The 18,373-nt window shown below is 44.0% G+C and overlaps 1 long non-coding RNA gene across 1 annotated transcript; it reads right to left on the bottom strand.

The window, feature by feature from the left end:
• Positions 1–729: 729 nt before the first annotated feature.
• LOC128348723 (uncharacterized) lies at positions 730–13,158 on the bottom strand. The gene is made up of 3 exons (XR_008318278.1): positions 13,020–13,158; positions 9,159–9,214; positions 730–2,736 (listed from the first exon to the last, which is right to left on the bottom strand). It is a non-coding gene; the product is annotated as an uncharacterized LOC128348723 (long non-coding RNA).
• Between the last annotated feature and the right edge of the window lie 5,215 nt (positions 13,159–18,373).

Raw genomic sequence — 18,373 nt, forward strand, 5'->3', positions numbered from 1 at the left:
CTGAAGAGCATACATAGCCAACAATGGAACAGGAAGAACTGGCAGTTACCCAGACTGTGTGTGTATAGAGTTATCCCCACAGCTACCTGTGCTTGCTGTCACTGGGGCTGTATATGGAAGGGTGAACATATTCTCTGAGCAAAGAAAGTTGTATGCTCAATATCAACTAATTTTGGTGTTGAAAATCTCACATCTGTCCAGCTTTACCTACTTCTGAAAGGCCATTCCATAGAAACTGTATTGATATTCACAGGGCTACTCTAACCTAAATGGCTGATGAAGTGCAGCCAAGGACATTTGAGGCTAAGGGAATTCTATCTTCTTCCATATTTGAGTGCATATCTGGATTCAAAATACCCCTGTGTATATCACTCCAGAGTTGCCACTACAAAATGTTTTCACAGCATCCTGTGCCTTTTGTATTCGGAATATGGAAGGGCTTCCAATTTATTTCAGCAGGAGGGAGGGCAAGTCCTAGGAGTATAATTCAGCATGCTTTGGCACAAGCCCACGGGAGTGCAATCCCCTAGGCTAGAACTCAGGCTGTACAAATTAGCTGGTAAGGAACAGCTAGGCATTTCCTTCATGTATATTTAGAATTGCCCCTTACTGAGCTTCGCTGCACCAGAACTGGTAAGGAGACCTTCAGATGCAAATTCTGCAGGATGGTGACCTTTTCCATTGTCTGCGCAGCACAATGGCTACCGGTGATGCCGAATAAATCACAATGTTGTTTATTGAACTCTCATAAACCCCTGAGTGAACTACATTAGCATATTACTGCAGAAGGCAAGTAAACATACAAAAGCAACATGATTGTGAGTTATGGCCTACAAAAGCACACATTTCATACCGAAAAATTGGAAGGGACTCTCAGGGGATTTGCTGAGACACACAGCTTGCATAACTTATTTATTTATTTAGAGTACTATAAACAGACAGAGGAAGACCTGTGCTAAGCTCTAGGCATCCATGGCAATGATTTACGAGCATCGCCAGAATAAAGAACAAACTAGGAGGACCAGATGCCATGGCCAATACTAAGCCTTTCTGCCTCATCGAAGAGGCAGGCAGCTGGCTCAACCCCAGTGACTGTGCTTCAACTGGGTAAGGGAGAGTTACAGCTAGTTTGTGTGCAGCCAATAATTCTGCTGGCTGACATATTGCACAACATTCCATGTACATTTTAACAAAAAGTACACGCTGTTGCAAAAATTGTGCAAACACAGTTGTACAATGGCCGTCCATTGCCCGGCTCAGTTTGCACCATTTCATATGTTTGTGCAAGAGTGCTAACACTACTAGTTCTACTACTATGGATATTTATATACTGCTTTTCAACTAAAGTTCCCAAAGCGGTTTAGGTAAAGAAATAAAAATAAATAAATAAAATGGCTTCCTGTCCCAAAGTGATCACAATCTAAAAGTTGCAATTGCGCAACTGCATGCATGCTTCATTAATATTCAGACAGAATGCTGAGCAGTATGTCAGCCACTAAGACTGTTCTCACAAGCTGCCAAGCCTGGGCTTGGCTGCCATAAGAACTGCCAGGATCCACAGGGATCCCAGTGGCCCCACAGTGCCAGACACACTGCTGAAGCATGGCTCTTAGCTGCAGTTGAGGGCACAAACACACCCTTAACCCAGCTGATCATGTGTCAGCATGAGCTGCTTGTATAGCATGCGCTGGAACAGAGACAGGTGCCTAGAGTGCCTGTTGCCTGGGGGAATCACCCAGTGCCCTGCAATCAGCATGCAGTGCACTGTGGGATATTTAGAGGCTGGGATAATGAGTCCCAGCCTCTGCTGATCCACGCTGTCAGGAGCAGCATATGTCATGTGGGCACATGGCTTGCATGGTACAGAGGCTCAACATGATCATTTGGGGGAAGGTAGGTTGAACACACCTCCCCCCCACACCTGCCCACCCTTGCCATCATGTGAATAGCCCCTCTATCTTTTAGCACTTAGCAATAGCAATAGCACTTACATTTATATACCGCTCTATAGCTGGAAGCTCCCTAAGCGGTTTACAATGATTTAGCATATTGCCCCCAACATTCTGGGTACTCATTTTACCGACCTCGGAAGGATGGAAGGCTGAGTCAACCTTGAGCCCTTGGTCAGGATCGAACTTGTAACCTTCTGGTTACAGGGCGGCAGTTTTACCACTGCGCCACCAGGGGCTCTTAGGTGTCATCTGAAGGCTGTCCTGTTTGCTCTTGCTTTTTGTTGACATTTGACAATTTATTAATGAGCAAGTAAAGTTAGTGTAGTTTGTCCGTATGGTGCATTGTTGTTATGGTCTCTGCACTGTTATTCATTCATTCATTCAATTTTTTATACTGCCCTTCCAAAATGGCTCAGGGCAGTTTACAATTAAAACAAAACCATTAAAATCAATTAACAATTAAAACATAAATTATAAAACAGTGTAAAACAACAACAATTAACAATTAAAATATCATAAAACAGCAATTAAGCAATCAGAACAATTAAAAAACCCTGAAAACCAGGTTACAACATTAAAACCAATTACAACTGTTTAAAAATCCTGGAAGGCCAAGCCAAACAGATAGGTTTTAAGGGCTCTCCTGAAGGCCAATAAAGAATTCAAATTGCGGATTTCTGCCAGGAGTGCATTCCACAGTCCAGGAGCGGCTACAGAGAAGGCCCGCCTCTGAGTCACCATCAGACACACCAGTGGTAGCTGGAGACAGACCTCTTCAGGTGACCTTTATACATATATATATATATATATATATGAATTAAAAAGAAATAACATGATTACATTATCATCTCTTGAACTTCCAACAGTTACATATGACAATCCGGGATTCCGCTTCCACCGTTTGCCAACCTTCCCTATCACATCAGATATTACAGAAAGATATAAGTAATGTGTTAATCAGCCCTCAATATTTTTTAAAAAACTGAAATCTTGGGGGTAGATGTTGACCCTGTGCTAAATTGTAATTTATGAAAGGTTCCCAGGTTAATGAAAATATTTCATCTGAGGTATTCCATAAATAAGCAGTGATCTTAGCCATCGAGGCATATTCCCATAGCTTTAGTAACCATTTGTCCAAGGTCGGGGCTGCCTGTGATCTCCAATTGGCAGCATAGAGAATCCTGGCAGCAATAATCATATATAAGGACAACTCTGTGTGTTTAGTAGGTATATAAGTTGTATATCTGCTGTAAATTTAATATTCACATACATTGATGTTCCCATTGTTGAATATCAATTGTCCTGTTTAAATTTTGCATCCACTTAATCATGCAGTCTTTTATCTGCTCTGTTTCTGAATCATATTTCAACAGCAACTTATATATCAATTCCCAATAAATGACCAGCATTTTTGGTTCTTAGTACTTCAAATTCTGTTAAATCGCTAAGTTTACCACCTTGTCTTTGTATTTCTTTCTGCACTTTAGAACTAATTTGTAAATATTGAAATCATGAGGTTCCTCAGACCATTCCAAAGTGAGGGTTTGAACAGATTTAAGTTTTGCTTTTCCAGTAGTTAAGCTTTGCATATTATATGCTTTCTCTCTCCAAGGATCAAACTTATTTGAAAGTGTCACAGCAGAACACTTTATTGGCACTGCAAAGGGCATAATTAGGAGAGAGCGGGCTCATGTTCAACCCTCTCTATGGTGGCCGCTTGGAGTGAAGGAGATAATGAATAAAATAGAGAGGGGTGGACCTGGGGGACCCTCAGGAGTTGGGGGCCTGGGTTCTTTGAACCCATCTACTAAATTATAGCTAAACCCCTGGTTTGATTTTCCTTTACTGCTGTTTTGAGATATGGATTTGTTTGATCTGTTGGGTTTTTATAGCATTGTTGTTTTAATGGTTTTTATGTTCTTAGCTGCCGTGCACACCACTATGTGGCAGAAAGTTAGTATAAAATATTTTAAATAAAGTACTACTTGTGTATCATCTATGGTTTTAGCATGCATGTTGCGGGGAGCCAGAGCTCCCACTACCCCCACTCACCTAGTTTGTCCCTCACTTGTTCAGTGGCAGCAGTCTCCCTGGAAGCAGTGGCACCCTTCTTGAAAGCTGGTGGCCACCATCATTCTTACACACAATAACCCATGGGATGATACTACATCATTGTGTAACATTGTTCTGCAGGGAATTGTGTGGGAGAAAAGATGGCATCTGCCATCTTTCAAAAGGAGCAGCTCTGCCACCAGTAAGGCCCCCTTTAACACATACACCCTAAATCACCAAAATACCTCCCAGCTGTGAATAGGGGAGTGAAGTTGAGGTGGGCATCCCTTTTGACACAACCCTATTATCTAAATAACTTTCACAGGGCTACCTCATATTATTTGAAAAGAGTTGCAGCAAAGTGCTGAGACTGAATTGCAGATCAGGAAGTCGCTGATTGAAGTGGCATGAACTCACTAGGTTCATAGGCAAACTAGAGGTGAATGAACTCCTCAGTAATGATCTGAGGTCTTCTCCCCAAATCAGCAAAAACTCAGAGCATTGGCTGAGCCAATGAAGAATGGCTCTCCACCATCTTCCTACCAGTTTCCTGTCAGGCCCTGGTAAGCCCGTTACTTACCAGTCTGGGCAGTGGGAGAATCGGCAGTGGCTCTGTGCAGGGGGAATGAAGGCTTTCCACCCATACTCATGAGGATGAAGGGAATAACTTCTCCAAGTTCAAAGAAGAATTCTTGGGAGTCTGGAATGTTCACTCCTCTGTGTGAGGGAGGGTAACTTTTCTGAGGTCCAAGAAGTTTTCTCTGAGCCTGTGCTCAGAGAACTTTGCTCACATCCCTACAAGCTACTCTCTCTGAGCTTCCATTCTTCCCACTATCTTCAGTATGGGGGTGACAGTAACATAAGATTGTTTTGGGGATTACAAGATAATGGGGCTGTTCTCACAACATGAGAATATTCTCAGGCAGCTTGTGTTGTCGGGTGCACTGGGAACCCTCCACTCCCAACTGCTCCGGACCTAGGAACATAGGAAGCTGCCTTATGTCTATCTAGCTTAGTATTGCCTACCCAGACTGGCAGCTCCTTCTCCAAGGTTGCAGGCAGGAGTCTCTCTCAGCCCTATCTTGGCTACCAGGGAGGAGTGGCCGTGCAGAGCGGAGCAGCTGCAATGCTGAGAGCAGCTGTTCCACTGCTCCTGTGGTGTACTCTGAGATGCAGAAGGACTTCCGTCTCTGCACTGATTGTGTGGGCATGTAGCCTGGCAGTGTCCAAGGGAGCTGCTGCTCATATGGGGAGAAGGCAGGTAAGCTCTTGCTTGTGTGAACAGCCTTAGTGTATATGAAGCACTTTGATCTCTGGAAAGCATACACACAAACTCACACTGCAATACTTCTTTTATTTTCATCCCCATTTGAGGAAAACTATGGAAAAAGCCAACTCTAAAAATATGGAGAACTTTAAATGAAGCCTTAGGTTTGGAAAATATCTGATGAATATGGGCTTCTTTTGACTTTATACTATGGTTTCTGAGATAGCAGCATATATTGCTATTGTCTTTGAGATTTGTTTTCTGAGCCATCAGGGTTAAAAGCGCAGCACATGTCTACATGAATTGTTCACTGTGGGTCTCTGTCTATTAGAGACATCTGACCTGCCTTGTCTGTGAGGCAGGCATCTGAACTGATAGCATATGGGAATTGGTGGAGCATGCTGAAGATCATATTTCTTGAAGAGGTGCCAGTTTTCCTGCCTCAACTAACCATGAATGGAAAATATGTATAAATTGAAATTCTGTGAATGGGGGCATCATGGCTGTCTTCATTTGCTCCCATCTGGATTAAAAGATTAGATTTGTTGGGAATCTCTCTTTGGATTGTACTGACATGTGTGCATGGGTTTTGGCACAAACCCCTGCCCCCCCCCCCACCCATTGTCCATGATGAGAAATGACTAATAAAAATAAATTAGTGAAGCAGGAGTGCTTGTTGCCCATGAATGATGCAGTTCATACTAGAGCCTTAAAGTAGAAGTCACAATGTTGAGAGAAAATAAATAGCATCATCACTGGGTGGCAGGGGGAGGGGGAGTATATTAATTATTGGATCACTTAGGGCAATATTGTGATTGGTGCCCTCCCTTTTATCATGTGGCAGAGAATCATAGGCACATGCATCTCCCCTTCACTTGGTGTGCTCTTGCCTAATCATATGGGGGGTGGGTTGTTCAAACTGTTCATCTATGGGCAGTTCAGTCCAACTGTTCCACAGCATGATTGGATGACAGCCCTTCTGTGTGATGAAAGGGGAGGAGATGTGTGCACCCATGCTCCTACCCAACACATTTATATGAGTCATTCAGTTAGTTTCCTGGAACAACTGAATGCATGAAATGATATGTTTGTAAAATGGGAGCTTGGCTTGCTGAGCCAAATACAGCACACTATTCACTATACCGCACTACAAATACAGCATCTGTCAAGGATGCTGCTATAGCTGTTGCTGCACTGAACAAGGGGTTAAGGGGCTTGGACTAGAAGACTTCCAGCGTGCCTTCAGTCTTTAAAATTATGTGATTCTGCGATACTTTTCAAAGAGAAAGAGTTAACCTACCATTATAGGTGTGAGAAGCTTTGCGGGGGCCAGGGGACAAAGTATGACCAGCAGCTTCCCTGCCCTCCAGAAATGAGTTCCCTTTCAGTGATTCCACCAATAGCTGACAGGGGAAATGAAACTATGCCGGCGCTGGGACAGCCCCATTCTCTGCACTGGCCCCACCCCCTTGTGGCTGACATCAGATGCGGGGGGGGGCAATGCCCAGTGGAGAGGAGAGCCCATCCCTTCCCAGCCAGCATGAAACACTGGCTGGAGAGGAGAGGGGCATGCCTCATGCTCCCAGCTAGTGAGTGCTTTGGCCTTTGGCACCCTGGCCAAGGGCGAGGGGGAGCCTTGGGGCCTGGGGACAATTGTCCCCCCCTGCACAATGGTCACTGAGCACCTGTAAAAGGGCTTGAATCAGTCAGTATTCAATAGATTACATAGAAAGGATGGCTTAATAGGGATAGGGAACCTACGAGAGATTCTCATATGAGTAGGATTTAAAGAAATGGTATTAAATCTCTCTCTCTCTCTCTCTCTCTCTCTCTCTCTCTCTCTCTCTCTCTCTCACACACACACACACACACGCGCGCGCGCGTCCCCCTCTGGATTGGAAGATGTTATTTCCTCTGCTGTTGCTGGTTTTATGTTATTTTTTAAAGAATATGTTTTGTTTTTGGATTGCCCGTTACTCTGGACCAGAAAGGTGGCATGTATGTGCTTTTATAAATTAATAAAAATAATAACATATTAAAAATTAATAACATGGGGACACATGTGGAATACCCATATTCTCACATTAAGGATCACTGCCCAAGCCAGCTTCCACCCCATTAGATATCACTGAAAGTTCCCCTTCATCTGCTGCATGCTCTTTTCATTTATTCTACAGTCACCTGTCCTCCAGTCTTAAAAAAAATAAATAAATCTCATGAGGTGCATTTTTCTGTGGTTAGAGAATTATTCTCAAAAACATAGTTGCCCTAGGTGTTGGACTGCACACTGTATGGCACTGTATGGTTCATATGTGTGCATTGTGAATGTGCACAGGAGAGAAAATGCATTAACACCAGATATTTAATGCTTAGGGGAGGAAACTGGGCCCTGAAGAATGACAGCTGTGGCAACTCACCTAATTGTAGCAAGTCATCCTCAAAAGGCAAAATGAGAGACAAAATGGGACAGTGGTTTATTAGTGAGAGAAACCAGAAAGTAGGGGTGGTATTAATATCTATATCAAGAAAAGGGGGTAGTGACACAGAGAACACATGATGACAGAATATGTCTACAGCTAGAATTAAAATGCTTTGCATTGGGGCTTCCTAGAATTGGGCCCTGGAATCTGCTTTAAAACTTACGGCCTTTTCCTCACTGCTTAATAAGTCACAGCCAATCTCCATGCATCCGGAAATTAGAAAGCAGGGTTGCCATGGCCAAAGATGGGTTTTCCAGCAGTCTTGAACCACAGTCCTTTTCATTTAACATATTTAACAATGAAAATCATTCCCCATCCCACAGCAAAGCAAGGCTTGTACAACCCACGGTGCAGGAACCATTGCTTTTGAAGCGGTCTTCAATTAACGTGGCCCATCTCCGGTCAAGGAGTACTTGCACGCAATGCTCTGGGGAAAATAAAACCTGGTGAAATCAAATGGAACTACTCTGATTCACAGCAGCCAAGGAGCTCTTGCATCCCACAGTTCACCCAAGAGTCTGATTAAATATTTCATGGCCAGGGATGACTACATTTGGGAACAATGCTTCTCTTTGATACATGAAAAGGAAAGCAACTTTTACATTAAAGAGAAATATGTTGCCTCCCTGTTGAGAAGATGGTGAAGCACGGATGAGTGTATGCCTGCCTTCTGGTTGGTTTCTGTGCTGTTTTTGTTCCTAAGGACATATTCAGGAAAGGTAGAACCTGTGCCATTTTATCCTAGGCAAGTATTTCTCAAACACATAAAAATCAGGATCCCTTCTGATGCTCCCAACCCTCTGAGAGTTCTCCAGCAAGCAAGCAAGCACACAGAATACTTGCAAATCACTGCATACATGCAGCTGTCACTGTTTTGTGCATAAGGAACTATAAATTAGGGAGACCTGTAGTCTGAAATGTTATGGTGAGGGGCAGGAGCAGCCCAAAGTACTGTGGCAGCTGAAGTGAAACATAAAATGTTGCCTTGCCCCACATCTCTGGTGGGGGGCAGGCCCCTTTCAAAACCAGCCCTTGCAAGCTTTGAAATGCAAGGGGAACATGGAGGAGAGACGGCTGCCAAGCAGCCTTCTCTTCTCTTCTGGTGCTTTTTGCAAGCTGTGGAAGGAGTAAAAGGAGAGGCAATCCCTTATTTCACAAGGGTCAGCTTGGTCTTAGAGCTACACTGATGGTGATGGCTGGGGGCATGTGATGGTGATTTGCATTGGGCATTTCTTCTGGTGCCCAAGTAATCTGCTGCCTGAAGCAACTGTCTCACCTTGCCTCATGAAAGGGCAACCCCTGTTGAGGGGCCTCAGGGTATTCTGGAAGGCCCAAGTCACTGTGGAAAGGCAAACGCATATATAATAAATATATTCTCAACATGTTTAGGTTGCGATCTAAACCTACTTCCGAGGGAGCAAATCCAGTGGATGTTCCTTTTTCGGGCCAAATGGGGCCAGTCCCTAGAAAGAAAGAAAGAAAGAAAGAAAGAAAGAAAGAAAGAAAGAAAGAAAGAAAGAAAGAAAGAAAGAAAGAAAGAAATTAAATTGAAAAAATTAATTGCATTAAATCAATTAAACAAGGACTTCTGTGTGACCTTAATCACTGCTGAGTATTTAATCCTGGTTTTATTTTGGTTTTCCCATTGCTTCTCTCATGTCTGAATCATGAGTCTAGGTTCTTGCTGGCAGAGGAAGGGACCTGCAGATTACAGATCACATGACAAGGTTTTCTTGCTCCAGTCTTCTCAATACAGGGTGGGCCAAACTGGCTTCTCTGCCTTGCCTCCTGTTGGGCAGGAAGAGTCCCATGGAAATTGCTGAGATGGCAAATGATCAGTCAATATAAATTTCCAGCAAATAGAATTTTCAGCCGATCACATATGGCACAATGGCATAAAGTAATTTTGGGCAGGGCAGCCCCTCGGTTGCCCCTTCAAATAGAACTTTTCTCTGATTGGTCAGCTTTCTACTGTATGGGCTGGTCCATGCACACAGAAACCAGTTGGCATATTGGGAAGAAGAGGCACAGTTCTAAAGAGCAGATTATTCCCCTCCCACATTTACTTTGCTGTTTCTAGACACAGAAAAAAGGCCTGGCTCCAGTGGATGGAATTAAAGGTAAGTAGGCCTAGGCTAGTAGGCCTTTATTTTCAAATCAGTGATCTCGTTAGGGTTGGCAACTCCTACTGAAGCTGTTCTCGAACGATCCCCTCCCCCTCCCCCCAAAATGTTTTCACAATATTAACCCGGGGAAGGGCCTGCCTGGCTCTTGTAACAGGAAACCCAGTGGGTGATTTATTCAAGGTACTAAGCCTAGCCAAGTCCACATAGGCCTTTATTTTCATGAACCATGATAAAAGTATTGTAAAGTGGGTTAGCTGGAGCAATGGAGTTAAGCAATATCAGTTGGCTACTTATTAAGTTCATGCTGATGCTGTATTACTACCTGTTGAATCTTTAAGGGCTTCTCATTGGCATACAGTGGTAATCCAAAAGTGTGCACCCCCCTCAAAAGGTATGTGTGTTGTAGTGGCATGAGAAGAAAAAACCAAATTGGCCCCACCAACTTCAAGCTTCACCAGAAATTAAACTTCATTGGCTTTGCTTCTGAGTAAATATGCAAAGGTTTGCACCATAAGGCTGCAATCCTATGTATGCTTACTTGGAAGTAAGTACCATGGAATTCAGTGGGATTTATGTCTGAATAGACATGCATAAGCTTGCACTACAAGTTAATTTATTAATGTAAACAGAACTGGATGTAATGACAAGATGTTAAGGATGTCATGATAAGATGCCTAAATAAGGAGAAGTTATAGCTGTCCAATAAAACAGTTTTGATGAGTTTTTGCACTTCATAAACATAAAAGCACAATCTTATTATTGGCAGCAATGTTTCATCCAGCCTAGATTGTATGTAATTGAGAGGACTCTAAACAGTTGGAGAAATGACAACAATTACGAAGTAGAAATGTGCCATTTTGAATTCCTTCCCCAAAGTAGCTCGCTCTTTCTTTTTTCCTTTTTGCAAAAAGCTCAGGTTTTCATTTAATGTGAAGGAAAGAGGGAGGATGGCAGGGCTGGAGATAAATGTAGCACTAAAGAATATCATCCAGCAATACCTTTATTCACTCTGTAAAATGCTGCATGCTTTCCCTGGGAACTGAATCTCATATTTTTGCAAGTAATCTAAGAAATTCAACATTTTTACAGGAGTGGAGTGCATATTTCTGTAACATGGCATACCATCAGCTGTCTAGTAAGACGTGATTTTCTTATAACTGCTGTGAGGCCTTTGCTGATTTAACTTGTGTACCTATATGCTTATTTCAAGAGATGTTGGAGATAGTGATGGTAGTTACTGTATAGTAAGGCACCTAGCACATGCCAATAGGCCCTCTCTTCATGTGTTTGCAGTACTGACATTGAAAGAAGGGCTTGCCCTTGGCTGAAATATACTTAGTTCTTCCTCCAAATCATCAAGACATTCTTTTTCTGTAGTGAGTGGTAGTAGAGGTTAAGATTGCCTTTGTATTCTCCTCTTGCATCAGTACGTTAGCCCTTTACAATGTAATACTTTCTTTTGTTGCTGGCATGAGAGGTACTCGCTAGATTTGGGGGCACATGTGATGACATTTTTTAGTAGCACCTGCATCTGTTTTTGTTCTGAGGCATAAAAAGGAACAACACATACTCTTAAAATGCACTGTTCCCCCTGCCCACCCTCTTTTTGGCAGTTTTATATTGACAATCGATTCCAAGTCCTGGAGTAGGCCTTCGTTATGGTCAGTGTTGGTCCCCTCCTCCACAAACCCCCACCTCCCCCCACCACCACCAGATACTGAAACCTAAAATGGTGCACTCACCCAGGGTGGCTTTATTAACCCTTTATCACCCCTGTGGCTTTATTAGTGGATGGTGCAAAAATACAAACGTTTGACAATGTTCACTCTAAAAACATTTTATCTTGCAGTATCCTGAAATCTGCAGCAAAAGGAATTTGAAGCTTTTAACTACTACCGTCAGCTGCTTAGTTAAAAATACCTAAGCAGACTGTTTTCTTTCCTGAGATTCCGTTATATGCTGTGAAGTAAGCTATGAAATATATACTTGCATCCGGGAAGAACATTACAGTAATGTGCCAATAAACTGTGATTCTGCTGGCTTGATTTGGTTTGCTTTCCAGAGTACTATGTATCTCAGATGAAGACTGCCTAAGGCTTATGAAAGATTAGAGCTCTTGCTTAGGTTTCCCTTTGCTCCTAAAGTGAGGGGGCATTTTAAGTGTTAAAAGCCTAGGGTCAAAGAAATCCAGACGAATGTGTGTGTTTTATAGACATTAGTAAAATCTTTAGTGCAGCAGTAATAAAAATGGAAATTTAAAAATGTATTTTATTCTCATACTGCAGTATGAACCAGGGATTCTAATTAACTTAATGTAAGAGCCAAAGGCAAAATTCTCTTATGTGTGACTCTGATTGTATGGTCTTTAACATTATAATATGAAATACAGGTAGCGTTATACTTTTAGCACACTGTTATAATTTGCATATGCTGTAATGCTACTCTGAGTCTCAGTCATCAATCCTCATGTTGTTGTAACCTTCCAAGTGAACGATAAAGGATTATACATTATTTGCACATTAATGTATACATTTGATGAGTTGGTGGAATTTATTTAGTTGTGTCTGCGCTATCTTTGTGCTGTCTTTGTGCTTCCTCGGCAGCATCCAGATTAAATTACTTCTGAGTAGTCCTATTGAAATTAGTCCTGTCGAGTAATTCCTGAGAAGCCCTACTGAAATTAAGTTGTTCTGTAGAATAACTCCTGGGTAGTACTCTTGAGTAATCTAGTCTGGATGCTGCTCACCATCTTTGAATACTTCAAAAGACAAGACATATACAGTATACTCCAGAATAAATAAGGCATACAATTTCAGTCTTCAGCTGAAAAAACACACACACTCAGACTGCTTCGCAATTTATGTGACAATAAAGTATTCTGGTGTTTGCAACAGTAAACAATAAAATATGACGGGAAAACATATGGATCTTCCTTGGTACATAGAGCATTGGCTTACCTAGCCCCTTATTGTCTGTCTGTCTGCAGAGGCATATTTAGGGAAAATAGCACCTAAGGCAAGCACTGAAATTGCACCCCCGTCCAAACATCTGACAACCAACATTCAGATAACTTTACCATAATATCAACTCAAAAATACAAGTCAAGCTCGTTAAGCTTTTAATTAACAAATTATGGCACTACCTGAAAATTATAACTGCACCTTCCTTGCTTTCACTGATGCAAATTGGTCTATGATGTGATCAAAGTTAGTTTTTTCAGTTTCTTCTCTTTCTACACTCAACAGAGCAAGATCACAGAGTCTGTCTTGACCCATGGAGGCTCTCAAATATGAAAGTATTAATTTTAACTTGCTGAATGACCTAGCTGCACATTTTTATTTCAGCGCTGTGTGCTTCCATCTCAAGTGCTTCAGATACCGCTCTATTTTTAGAGACATCTTTGTTGGTGGTTTCCAGTGCCAGACTGATAGCCCCACCAAGGCCAAATAAGAGGGCAATGCGGGGGGGGGGACGGGATGGATGATGCCCATGCCAACTGCCAGTCATGCCCCAGTTGAAAGGGGTTCTGAGGGGCATCCTTTGGGGCAGAGAAATGTCTTGGCCTTTTTGGATCTAAAAATGCAATCTGCTCCCAACTACACTCACGACAATTTTTTCCCCTTTTAATAATGAACTAGCTGGAAATATGCTTGCCTTCTTAAACATGTGGAGTGGCTATTTACTGAGTCAGACTTTTGGGCGATCTCGGCCAGTATTGTCTGTTCTGACTGGCAGCAACTTTCCAATAAATCGATACAAGACAATTAGAAGGAGGTTGCCCAGGCTGGAGATCAATGCGTGTTGATTTAACCACATGCATACACAACCGTGCCCCACCCCCACAATGATGCCCCATGTGCATCATTGTTACTCTACAGCAGGGCTGCTCAACTTTGGCCCTCCTGCAGATGTTGGCCTGCAATTCCCATCAACCCTGGCTATTGGCCACTGTGGCTGGGGATTATGGGAGTTGTAGTTCAAAAACAGCTGGGGGGGCCTAAGTTGAGCAGGCCTGCTCTACAGCCATGTGCAATGACAGCCAGACAGTTACATCTCTTTAGCAAAAGATTTTAGCAGGGGGACAGTTTGCAGTTGAGAAGGGAAACGTAAGGATAGAGCTTAATTCTTCTTCCACCAGCTGCCTTGGAGAGGGTGGATTTTGAGCTACAAACTAGACAGAGAGGCAGGGGAAGGGTTAGACAGCTTCACCCTGCCCACTCAGACTGGCAGCTTGCTGCAGAGCCTGCCTTTCATTTTTAGGAAAACATAGAAGAAAGCGACCCAAAGCTCCATAGAATGTCCCAGGGCATGGTCTGAGCAACCTGTGAAAGCATGTGATGCATTGGTTTGCTCCAACAGAACCCACTGCAACTGCGACTACAAACATTTCTATGCTGCTCAGCACAAATACATGCATACGTTCACATCAGGGACGGGGGAACCAACTGTATGGACAAGGCAGGGTGACTGGCACCCATGGATGGGGATTGTCCAGGGAGCTGTGTGGAGCGGAGCCATGGCCGGGCGTGTGGTCTTTGGAGCTTGCTGGGCTAAGGGAGGATGTGTTTTGTTCTGTTCTGTGCAGTGTGTGCGTGTGTATGTGTGTGAGCGAGATCAACTATGTTTCCTTCAGTCATGAGAAACGTGTTCCTTAAAAGGACAATTTGACATTTCTCTGCGGGGCTTGTACTTTAGCCTAATTTTGCCCTTTCTGGCAGCCCTTCTGAAGCCTCCCGAGTGCCTTCAGTCTCTCTGTTTTGAAACCCTCCCTTCCAAGACCTGTTGTGCCCAAGGACAACTAGGATAAGAAAGAAGACTTCAAACAAATAGGCACAGAGGTGGTGGGGTGGGGGTGGGGGTGATTACTTGAGTCCCCTGCAGGTTGGCTGAGGAGGGTTTTGGGCGAAGGGAAGTGTCTGAGACCAGTCACTAGACAGAGCAACGGTGAGTGTGCCCCTGATCTGAGGTGAGGTCGACTCCACTCCAGCAACACAACACAACACTCCCTCCTCCAGCAACACACCTCATTCATTCCAGCGCAGCTTTGCTTTCCTTTCCCCACCACAAGTGCCGCAACAACGTGCTCGCCCTCTGCCTTTCCTTCCCCTTTCCTTCCTCTCTCCTCATTCCTCTGCTGCAGGAGCTCTTTTGCTGCCTTTGAAACGGTCAGAACGAACATGTCAAACTCGGTTGTTGGTCGGGCGGAGGAGGAGCGGCTGGTTGGATCATTGATAGAGTCAGTATATTACCTTTTGTCGAGTGTGTATGCAGCACAGTGGGCAAAAACAGTAGGAACTCGAGCCCAGGCTGCTTAGTCTCTCCCTCAGCATGTCGACAGTGTCCTAGACAGAGTCACGTGCAGCAGCGCAGCAGGCTCGAGAAAATCACCTGCTCTGGGAGAAATCAAACCGGCGTCGGCGCTGCGGGTGGCCCAGTCAGCTTGGGGTGCTCCACCACCAGCCAATGGGAGCATCCGCTGCTGCCTGGAGAGCTCGTGCAAGCGCGAGTGTGTGTGTGTGTGTGTGTGGGTGCCAGGTCCATCCAGCCAATGATGGCCATGGCAGGGCAGCAGGCATGGCTGGCTGCAGCGCGGCCAGGTGCCCGGAGCTGGAGATGCTGCGGTGGCAAGCAGCGCGGGGCGCCCGCTCACTGGAATTTTGTAATCAGTGGTAGTGGCAGTCAGTGGCACTTGCACCCCCTTCAAGTGGCACCCAGGGCATGTGCCATGGCTGTCCCACCCTAGATACGCCACTGCCTAGCCTAGTATTGGTCTGACTAGCCCAGTATTGTCTGCTCTGGCTCACAGTGGGTTTCTAGGATCTCAAGGCCAAATCTCAGTGGAAGAGCATATGCTTTGCATGCAGAGGGTCACTGGTTCAGGCCCTGGCATCTCCAGTGAATGGATCTCAGTCTTCCTACCTGAGATCCATTCACTGGAGATGCCAGGGCCTGAATCTGTGACCTTCTGCATGCAAAGCATATGCTCTTCCACTGAAATTTGGCCTTCCCTTATACATGTGCAGGTGTGTGATGCACAGCAGGAAGCAGCCAGTTGTTGGCAGCTTGTGTTCAGTGCCCAACCCAAGCCTGCTTTTCAAAGCTTTGCAACAGTGCCATATATGTGAGTGTCATTAAGAGCCGGGTATGCAACCTACACTTTAAGTGGCACAGTGGGGAAATGCTTGACTAACAAGCAGAAAGTTGCCGGTTCGAATCCCTGCTACTACTATATCGGGCAGCAGCGATACAGGAAGATGCTGAAAGGCATCATCTCATACTGCGCAGCAGGAGGCAATGGTAAACCCCTCCTGTATTCTACCAAAGAAAACCACAGGGCTCTGTGGGAGCCAGGAGCTGAAATTGACTTGGCAGCACACTTTACCTTTATGCACTGAAACAATTGCATGCATGTATGCTTCAGCATGTGGCTTGCTACACAGATCTGCCCAACCCACATCTTGATATGTCATTTAGATTCTGTGAATTGCATTTAGTTAAATATTTAAAACATGTTAAGGCACCTTTCTAAAAATACATAAATACAACATAATTCACAACAAAACATAAAACAACAAATCCAACCATAAAGGAAAGTGGGGGAGGGGGGAGCATCAGGCAATCAAAGAACTGGTAGCAGAATAATACCCCGCCCCACCACCAATGTTTTTGAAAGATTTTTTCAATTTAAAAAAATCTCAGTTGAAAGTTTCAGTTAATAACCAGCCAAAACTGATGAATCTTCAAGGCCAATTTAAAACACATAAGTGTGGGGGCATGGTGAATCCTCTTGGGTAAGGAATTCCCTAATGGCAGTATCACTACTGAAAAGGCTTGGTACCTGCAAATCAACTCTGTAACCACAATGGACCAGAAAGCAGAGCCTGAGATGAGGATCTTAAGCCCAGGCAGGTACATATGGGCAAAGATGGTTCTTAAGGAATCTTGGACTCAGACCATATACAATAAGGCATTACATGTAAGAACCAGTACCTTGAATTCGATCTAGAACTTAACTGGTAACCAATGCAATTATTTCAGGATAGGTGAAATGTGTTCATGATGACTCATGCCTGTTAGTAATCTCAGAACTGCATTCTGTACCACTTAATGTTTCCAGACCATATTCAAGCCTCACATAGAGTGCATTCCAATAGTCAAGCCTGGTTGGAATTAATATATAGATTACCATAGCTAAATCCAATCTTTCTAGATAGGGTCACAGTTGGTGAAACAGCTGAAACTGATCAAAGGCACTCCTGATCACTGCAAATCTCCTGAGCATCCAGGAACAGTGCTGGATCCAGGATCAAATACTGTGATATTGAATCTTTATGGGGAGTGCTACCCCATCCAGTGTTAGATGTAAATCTTCACCCAGATTAGTGGAATACCCAACCAACAGCACCCCCAATTGGTCTGGATTCAGTTTCCATTTGCTTGCCCTCATCCAAATCAATACTTCCTCCAAGAACCAGTTCAGGGTTTCAACTGTCTCCCTAGGATTATTTTTATTTTTATTTTTAAATTATTTATTTATTTATTTATTTATTTATTTATTTATTTATTTATTTAATATATCACCTGTCCATGTTTAGGGAGGAGGAATTATCTAATTAACCTTCCCATCCTCTTGCACTAAATTATAGGCATGGTCATTGCCTCAGAGTTGGGGGAGGAGGGAAGTATAGTTACTCCACTCCTTTACCTATCAGCAGGAGCAAAGGTCTGAGCTCCTCTCTGGAAGTCCACCAGACTAACAAACCCCATCCCTGCTGATCCTCTCATCTTTGGCAGCCCCTGTCTTAAATAAAGCCCTACATTTAGGACACTCCCCCCCCTTCCAGCTTGCTTCTTCCCTGGCCAGGCAAGTGGGTTGGCAACCCAGTCTCTGGCCTCTGAAGGGGACTTGTTCTCCAACTCCACCCACTTCATTAGCATTTCTACACCCATCTGCAGCTGTGGAGCTGATATCATTGCTATTCCATCTCCACCATTCTGCTGTCTCTTGGGCTGCACCCACCCATCCCCCAGCAGCTGTTGCCCACCTCTCTGAGCTCTCCCTGACTTCTGAAAGGGAATTACTGGGGTTGTCCAGGTGCCTGGAGCCCCCTGCTTCTCTTGGCACACTGCTGTTTGACTGGGTAAAAAACCATGTCTCACAGAGGAGGATAGGAAATCCCGACATCGCCCTTCCAAAAATGGCTCAGGGTGGTTTTAGTTGATTCAGTTGAATAGTTGATAGAAACAAGAGGTAGAGTTGGGTATTAGCTACATATTGGTGACACATCAGCCTAAACTTCCAGATAATCTCCAGAAGTTTCATGTAGACATTGAACAGCAAGGGGGGGATAAAATGGTGCCTTGAAGTACCAGCACCACTTTCTGTATCTGGCCTACCAAGAATAATTGGAGCCACTCTAAAACCATGCCTCCATGCTTCTAACTTTCCAGATCATAGTGAGCTTTCATGCATGCCCTGTAGATAGATACTTTATT

Source organism: Hemicordylus capensis, chromosome 3 (assembly GCF_027244095.1).
Source record: "Hemicordylus capensis ecotype Gifberg chromosome 3, rHemCap1.1.pri, whole genome shotgun sequence".
Lineage (NCBI taxonomy): Eukaryota > Metazoa > Chordata > Lepidosauria > Squamata > Cordylidae > Hemicordylus > Hemicordylus capensis.